We start from the raw sequence: 9,547 nt of genomic DNA, 5'->3' as shown, positions 1-9,547 counted from the left end.
AAAAATGATTTACATAAGGGACCAGTTTATATGTATAGTGCAAATGATTTAGTGGTTTCTGCTTGAGTAATCCTACACATTATAGCTTTTCCCAACCAGGAGCCTTTCAGATGCCTTGGAGTCCAGATCCCATCACCCCCCAGTCACCATGGCCACATACTCCCAGAAGACACAGTACTTCCATAGAATTGAAAGTACAATAGAGCATTTTTGAAGCAGTACAATGATACAAGGGGAAGGTGGAACTGTAGAAACACAAGGGTATGAATTGTGCAATCCTCCAGTTGGTGGACTGCCAGTTCCAGCATTTCTAACCTATAGAGCCAATGGTGGGTAATTTTGGAGTGAAACAGACGGGGGGGGGGGGGGAGTAGCTTGAAGTTGCCTTTTCCAAAGCTGCATTGAAACCCCAGCAACTGCACACTCCTCTCCCAAGGTGTCTGGAGTGCACATGTCATGATCACATGGCACAGCTTCAAGTTATACCACTGAGTACTTTTTTTTACTGTTCCCCCCACCAACCCTGCACACCTTCAAGGAGTGAAGTGCTAGCAACTGCCTTCCCATCACATAGGTGAACCTGCACACATTTGAATGTGGAGCACTTCACAAGGACAAGGCATCGGAGCAGAGGTGTGCCTTGCAGATGCTGGCAAGGTACAATCATGTCCTCCTTCACCCCATGCCCCCTCTTTGATTGTCTGTTTTACGTTTGTTGTGTATGTTGTACTCCTCTCCATGAGAGATATCACAGTTGCTTTTTTGGCCATTGCCACCCTTATGGCTTGGGTACAGCAGCTCCATCCCTTTTAAATGTGCTCCTGCAATGAACAATTAGGGTTAGGGTTTGGAAAGAGCACCCCTTTAGAGCCACCCTGGCATCAGTGCATTTATACGTACGTGCGAAGTTGCACACTTTTCGGGAAGAAGTGGAAAAATCTAGCTCCTTTTTAGCCCAGCTTTTCTCCCCATAGTACAGCTTGGGTGCGCTTTCAAGCCAGCTTCAAGCCTTATCATCTAAAAGCCCCATCTAAAAGCTGGGGGAAACCTGCTTATTCTGACCATCTGTTCCTCCACATTGAGAGCTTCAGTCCAATATCTGTAGGGCCACATGATTACTAGCTTTCAAATAATGTTTCATATCTTTTGTACAGACATTTTGTACAGACATTAGGTCAGGATGTAGATAAATGCAATGATTATACCCTGATTTATGCTCATGGTTCCTCATCTGGGAAGTGATATGCACATCAAAGCCTGCTTCTATGTGCAGATTTTATGTGGTCAAGCCAAAGGAGTAGGGGGCCAATGATTTGTAGTTAGTAACAAGGATCCAGTACTGGATATTCATCAAGAAAATGCTAAGCTAGAACGTAATACAAAAAAAAAAAAAATCTTCACTTATTGAAAATAAATGTATGGATTATATAATTTTCTAAAATGTCATGGCAATTTTATTTTTATACTTTTCACAAACATAAGTGTCTATTTTAAAAAGACAAAATACCCAAAACATATTGCTTTAACTTTATTGTATAGAACATTTAATAAACCCAAAATGGATAGTAGTTTAGGGTGGAGGTTATGATACTTCAGTTGTGTGGAAATATTATGGTGAAGTGGGGTGGGACATAGCATTCAAAAGTAAAAGTGAGTGTAAGGTTAGGCCACAGGAAATTAGCACTATTCTATCCAAACCACAGCTTAGGCAACAGATTCACTGTCACATATAGCAGTCTTATGGACAGCTGCTTTTGCTACTTGCTGGTGTTTTGTTGTTTTTTAAGCTCCCTATGCTGATTTTGTTTTAATTGTGATTTAATTGTGTGACTTTTTTTTAAAATGCCATTGCATTTTGTAAGCCACCTTGAGTCCTTTTTTGGCCAAAAATATATATAAAGCAGGAGATGTTTCTTAAATAAAAATAAATAAGTTACACAGCAGGGTGGAGCAGTTGCTTAATCATCCAAATGGATTCCCACTGTGAATGTGAAAAAAAACCCAACTCAAGCCAACTGTGGCCTCCTAGGGTAGCTGAGGACTGCAGCATCAGCACAAGGCAAATGATATTACCAGAACTCTTCTTTGCTGCTTTGCCGGGATTGCATTTCCCAGCATGACACTAAAATTGTACCAACGAGTTGAGCTTTTACTTCGTAATCACATTAAAGAGAATTGGAGCCAACTTCTTTATACTACATGCTGTATGCTCAAAGACTGTATTGAAAACAAAGGTACATTTTGTGAACTAGGATAGAAATGGAAACTGGTTCCAAAATGCAACAGACAAAGACCTATTCAGGAAAATATTCATATTCATTCAATTGTGCTTATACACCAAACTAAACCTCTCATTGCAGTGATGTCATTTTTAAAGTACAGTGGCAAAAACATGGAGAGACAAACCCTATATTATCTAATGGTGACAACATGGGATGTGTCAACCCTCCAAATGTATGCACTGTTACTGAATAATATGGGACATGGTGATCTATGGGCAGTTAAATCTGTGGATCACCAGCCCATCAATACAACATGCCAACTGTAGTAAATAGCAGCTGGCAAGTGAAGCAATTAGGACTGAATCAATGATCATGTGTGTACGGTGGGGGGTTAGTTATGTTGCTGTGTGTCTTCAAGTTGTTTCCAACTTATGGAGACCCTAAGGTGAACCTATCACAGGGTTTTCTTGGCATGTTTCTTCAGATGGGTGTTGCCATTGCCATCCTCTGAGGCTGAGAGAGTATGACTTACCCAAGGTCACCCAGTGGGTTTACATGACCAAGCTGGGATTTGAACCCTGGTTTCTAGAGTCATAGTCCAACACTCAAACCATTACATCATGCTGGTTCCTATGCTATGGCCCCAATGAAAATCTCCTCATCACCATTCGCTATTAGCGCTGGGAGATACATTCCTATTTGTGCTACAAGAATTAATGAAGTAAGCGTCAAATATAGCTTGGTCCACTACCACAGATCTGCTAAATATGAATAGTTGCCCAATGATACATTGGCTTTGTGTGTGGGAGCCATAGTGCAACATGATCACAGGCCCAAGAACTGATTCCACCCTAGAAAAGAATTGTGCTGATTAATTGCATTACAAGGAAGAAGAGAGAGGACATAAATCTTGGCGTCTTAGAAAGTGGCGATATTTCCTTCCCAGGAGATGCAAAATCAGAACTGACATCTCTGAGAGATGATGTAGATTTTACACAGAGGACTACATGAGCTCCAAAAGTCCATCTACTCTACAGTATCAGCTCAGTAAGTTAGTTGGGGGGTGGGGGCGGCTGCATATACATCACCTCTTGGGTGAGGTACTTATTGTTCATTATCCAGCTAAGAATACTCATCCAAGTCTTGAAGCAGCTTGGAAATGTTTATTAAAGCAAAAACCCTGATGAACTAATTAAGAGCTAGTAAGAGAACAAATGGTTTCAAATTGTTTTTCTCCTCGATCTTGCCTGGAGATTTTGGGCTGAGATTGAGAGATCTTCAACAAGATGAGGAAGCTGTCAGTTGCTCAGAGGGGAGTTGTTTTTCTTATGCAAGAAGCTCATGATAGAAACTTGGCTAAGGAAAGTAAATCTTGCATATATAGTTCAGCTTGCTAGTAAAAGCTCTTCCTAATCAAAAAGTGGAAACTGTTTGCTAAATTATGGCTCATCTAGCTCAAATGTACACAGCTGTATGTAGAATGCAGAGTCCAAGAGGTCAGGAATGAGCAGCTCCAGTTCTCCTGATGATTTTGAAATATATAATACCTAATCATTGGCTATACTGTTCTATTGGGATCTACAGACCTTAAACCGTTAGAAGTCCACCATTGGAAATCCTTGCTTTAGATCTGTCTTCAGTATTGGAACTAGCATCCTGTTAATGCGTTCCAATGGCATACGCCACACTTGTGCCATTCCAAATCTCTTTTTGGGTCATTGTGGAAGTCAGAATTCTGCTCTAACCATGCAATAACCAAAATCCCCTTATAAGCAGCGTAGCCTTTCTCCGCATGGTCATTTCTATGTTGTCAGGGAGCAGGAGAATTAGCAAGGATGATCCAGCTGTTTCCCTGTAGCTGGACAAGCTGCAAGGGCATCATCTGTAAGCTTGTTTTCAGGACCCTGGAGTCTTACAGATGCCTGTCCGAACACTTCCAGCTACAGGGAAATAGCCAGGCACATCACTGCTTTCAAATAAGATACAAATGACTATGATGGATGGAGAACTGCACTGCTTACAAGGTGAACTATGTCCACAAGGCAGAATTAATGCAACCTGACACTGCTTGAACTGCCATGGCTCAATGTTATGGAATTCTAGGATTTGTAGTTTGTTATGACATCAGAATGCTCTGACAGAGAAGGCTACATATCTCAGAAAACTACAAATCTCCAAATTCCATAGCATTGAGCCATGGTAGGTAAGGCAGTGTCAAACTGCATTAATTCTGCAGTGGCGATTAGACCTTAGATGCAGGACCAAGTTTCATTTTCCACAATTTTGCCATGGTAATTGTGCAAAGCCAACATCAGTTCTGAACAGGCCCTGGGAAAGGCACTCCCTCTACCTCCTGTAAGCTTGCTGGGCAATGGTGGATAGAGCAAAGATCTCACCCACAACCATTTTTAACAATATTTTAAGGTTGTAGCTGCATTTTGAAGGGAAGTTGTTTTAAATATAAGGGAAATGAACACAGGTCAGGAAATACTCTAACCTCACCCATCTCCATTTTCCCCCCAGAGGGTGACTTGATGAATGGGAGAGTCTCCTCTGTCTGGGGATACTCTCCATAGAACTGTGAACTGAAAAAGCCACATGTAGAAGGGGATGAAAACAAATGAGAGGGAGTGAGATTAGCATGCTTCTTCATCACCTGTTTTATTTACTTCACTTTTAAAATAGAGCTTACACTGAGACCCCGATCTTCAGATGTAGTATTTTACCACTAGGCAAGCCTTTCACCTTAACTACACATTTTACTTCCGCAAAGCAATGCATCCCAAAAGGCTTACATCAAAAAGCTTTCCCATTTTTGGCTCCATTAAAAGAATATCTGTTTTATTCGAAACAGGTTTGTTGTAATGAGGGATCTATTATTGTTTCCCCAGTACCTACAAAAAGCCCTGTAACATTTTGTTTACTAAAAAAGATCTTTTGTACATTGAAAGCAAATAAAAACATTGCAATGCTTTTGCACAAAACACCAGGCTATGCTCCCTCTTTGCCAGAAAGCATTATATGATTCCGGTGTTCCATTGTTTGTGGATTTTGTAATGATTATTTTTCTCAACAGTACTAGTTGAGTCTCCCTTACCAGGAATGTCAAAAGCTCAAATACTCCAAAAACCAAAGCTGTTTTCATGGGTGGATGAGATAGCGACACCTTTACTTTCTGACAGTTCAACGTACATAGTTTCATGCACAATTTTATTAAAAATATTGTCTAAAATTACTTCAGGCTATGTGTATATGAAACATAAATGAATTTTATGTTTTCACTTGGGTCCTATCTGCAAGATATCTCAATATGTACATATATACCAATACAAGTATTCTGACACCCCCCCCCCCCAAAAAAAAAAACCAAACCAAAATCCAAAACTCTTCTGACCCAAGTATTTTTGATAAGGGAGATTCAGCCTTTATTTGTATTCTCTCCAGTTCTATTAACAAGACATGTATTGGAAAATATACACCTGAAAGATTTAGTATTCAAACAATCACCACTGAGAGAGATCATCAAGAGACAGGGAGTGAGTTTTCATCAGAATGCTGATGATACTCAGCTCTATATCTCTTTTATTTCATAAATGGACTGGACAAAGTTAAACAAATTGGAATTAAATCTAAACAAGACAGAAGCTTATTAGTCTGGGAAACAAGCTAATATCCTGTCCCAGTTGGGGGTGCATCCTCCTTGAAAGATCAGGTTTGTAGCTTAAGAGATCGCCTGCCCCTGTTATTAGAGCCTCAGACACCTGCTTTAGCTTCTACACCATGAACCTTCATACATTAATGACTTTTTTTCAGTTGGATTACTGCAGTCTGTTCTACATGGGACTGTCCTTGGAAATCACTCAGGAACTTCAGCTAATTGCAGAACACTGCTGCAATAAAAGTACAAGAGTCACTGATTTAACAGCTACACACAATGTAATCCGATGCATCCAGTGGGTGTCTGGCAGTCTTTTTAGTCCAATAATTCCGTTCTCTGTTTTGCAGTTCAGTGCAAGATAGATGCACAAAAAGGGGGATATAAATAATAATTATAATAACAACAACAACAACAATAATAGTTTATTTTTATCCCGCATTTCCAACTTTTGATCAAAGCGGCCTACAGATTTAGATAAAATATACATCAAGATAAAACAATTAAAACAGCATTTAAAAACAATCACAATAACAACAATAGGGTCAGCTGAGTGGGGGGAATCCATAACATTGCAAGGTCATCGACAGAGGGGGTAAAACATAAAATGACATCTCATGGGGGGAAGGCTTGGGAGAAGAAAAAGGTCTTAAGATTCTTCTTAAAGAGATCTAAAGATGTGGTGGAGCGGAGCTCATCTGGGAGATTATTCTAGGGGCCGAGATAGAAAAGGCCCGTTGCGAGGTCCTCGCATAACATGCTGTTGGGACCTCCAGCAAGTTCTTCCCGGCTGACCTGAGTGTACAGGGCGGATTATATGGGGAGAGGCGGTCCTCCAAGTACCCTGGGCCCAAGCCATTTAGGGCTTTATAGGTCATTACCAGCACCTTATATTGCACCCGGAAGCAAATTGGCAGCCAATGGAGATCTTTCAAGATAGGTGTTATGTGGTCTGACCTGGAACACCCAGCGACCAGTCTCGCTGCCATATTTTGCACTAACTGTAGCTTCTGGGTTTGGTACAAGGGTTGCCCCATGTAGAGCGCATTGCAGAAATCCAATCGAGACATTACCAGAGCATGTACTACAGTTTCAAGGTCCCTCCGGTCCAGGTAGGGGCACAGCTGGCGTATCAGCCGAAGTTGATAACAAGCACTCCAGACCGCCACATCCACCTGAGATGACAGGTGGAGCGATGAGTCCAGGAGCACTCCCAAGCTGAGAACCGAGTCCTTCAAGGGGAGCGTGACCCCATTCAGGACAGGATGGCAAATCTCACCACCCGGACCCGGGGAACCTATCACCAGTACTTCCATTTTCTTTGGATTCAAACTGAGTTTGTTTTCCCTCATCCAGCCCATTACCGACTCCAAACAGGCATTTAGAGGCGAGATGCCATCCCTAGTCACTGCATCAGTCGGAGTCAGAGAAACAAATTTGGGTGTCATCAGCATACTGATAACACCATTACCCCGTATCTCTGGATGATCTCTCCCAGCGGTTTCATGTAAATGTTAAATAGCATAGGAGACAGAATAGCTCCTTGAGGGAAACCAGATGTCAGTTCCCTCTTATCGGAGCAGACGTCCCCCAGCTGCACCATCTGGAATCTACCCGAGAGGTAGGAACGTTCCACTGGAGCGCAGTGCCCCCGATATATTGTTGAAGAAGACTAATGAAAATTGTAACAATTTTTATACTCCTGTGGACCCCCACAATAATCAGGTTCCCATGGTTGAAACAATGAATATATATGGTTTCTGGAACATCTTCCAGGGGCACCACAGTTAGTTTTTCACTTCTTATATAAGAACTATCCTATATTTCTTATATATGACACCACCACAGGGCTATGCTATGTGGCACTCTATATCTATATATGCTATAACATGCTATGATATTCCCTGTATAAATGCACTAGTTAAAGAACATCCAGTCAATTGCATGGATGAAAAACAACAAAATGGTCATTTTTGTTACTATGGTTGAAATAACAGGGGGCCACTGACATTTGTTGTGGCTTATATGGGCTCTTATTTTCATTAGCAATTAATGAAAAGGAGCCAGCTTTCTTCACATCATGAGCACCATTTCTCCTCATGATTTCTAATAATTCAGCTTGAACTGGCTAAGGCGTGCAGTTTGCGTCGCAAACAAAAGTACCTATTTTGGGCCTGGACTCTGGGGTTATTGTTTTTTTCATCTAGACAGAAGAATTCAAGAACATTTCCACTGTTATCACTTTTCTCACTTTCCCAACGTCCATACTGAGTATTTTTGTGGGTTGGTGAACAAAACAATTTCTGGGAGAGTGGCTGTATAATGCCTATTTTTGTAAGCTTTTAAAAAGCATCACTTAATTGTGCTAAACCTAAGCATCTTTTGATTTTCTCTATTTGTTTATAACTCTGTGTGTGTGAGTGGGTGGATGTGGGTGTGTGGACTGCACTTATTTTATTCATCTGCAGCCTGAATCATTATCTGTGGCTTTTTCCCAGTTAGCATATCATTTATGAGTAAATGCATTTTCTCTGGTACAGTACAGGCATCTTTTCCAGTGAAATGGTGACAAGCAAAGTAAAATACAGAATTTTTGTTACACTATATTCCAACCAGGAATAGAGTTTTAACATGCAGGGTTGAAATGTCTCTATGAGTGGCCACATTTTGTTCATGAAAAAGATTTTAGCCATGCCCAAATTAAGCATTCTTCTTTCAGGTTTGTGCAATGTTACTGGTACCAAGTATTTGAGGAAGAAAACCTCTCAAAAGATGGCATTAAGCCAGCCAAGCAACCAGGATCTGGCAGCTCTCAAATGTTTTCCTAGCCAGAAATATTTTACAAAACCAGATTCACTTCTATGGGATAATTCCTCTTTCCAGTCAGTTTTCTGATTCATTTGGTCTTTCTCAGGAAACCTTCCTTACTGTGACATCAGACCTCTTATTTAGCTGGGTTTCTCTCGTAGCTTGAGGTATTTTTTTTCTTTAATGTTGAACCTCTTGAAGTCATCCTCCACAACCCCTCTTCACATTTCTCAGAAGGCCTGATGTGAACACGGGAGAGGGCCTTTTCAGTAATGTAAGTTGCTTTGAGTCCCAAACTGTGAGTGGAAAAGGCAGGACAGAAATAGATTACAGTCGGCCCTTCTTATACATGGATTTCTTATTCACGGATTTAAGCATCTTACCCTTTCCCTCCACCACTCCCTTCTCCTTCTGTGTCATGTCTTTTTAGATTGTAAGCCCGAGGGCAGGGAACCGTCTAACTAAAAAGATTGTATATACACCGCTGTGTAAATTTACAGCGCTTCATAAATAAAGGTTAATAATAATAATAATAAAAGCATCCATGGTTTGAAAATGTTCCAAAAAAGTATAAATTCCAAATAGCAAACCTTGATTTTCCATTTTTTAAAAGGGACACCATTTTGCTATGTCATTATAGTTAATGGGACTTGAGCATCCACAGATTTTGTTATCCACGGGGGATCTTGGAACCAAACCCCAGCACATAACAAGGGTCCACTGTAATAATAATTGTCATCATCATTATCATCACAAAGATATAGCTGTCCAGGTCTGGAAAATCAGTATGAAAAAAGATCTTGTAGCACCTTTGAGACTAACTAAAAAAAAAGTTGGTACCATAAACTTTCATAGGCCGCAT

The sequence above is a fragment of the Sceloporus undulatus genome, chromosome 1, assembly GCF_019175285.1.
Source record: "Sceloporus undulatus isolate JIND9_A2432 ecotype Alabama chromosome 1, SceUnd_v1.1, whole genome shotgun sequence".
NCBI lineage: Eukaryota > Metazoa > Chordata > Lepidosauria > Squamata > Phrynosomatidae > Sceloporus > Sceloporus undulatus.
This window is presented reverse-complemented; position numbering follows the sequence as displayed.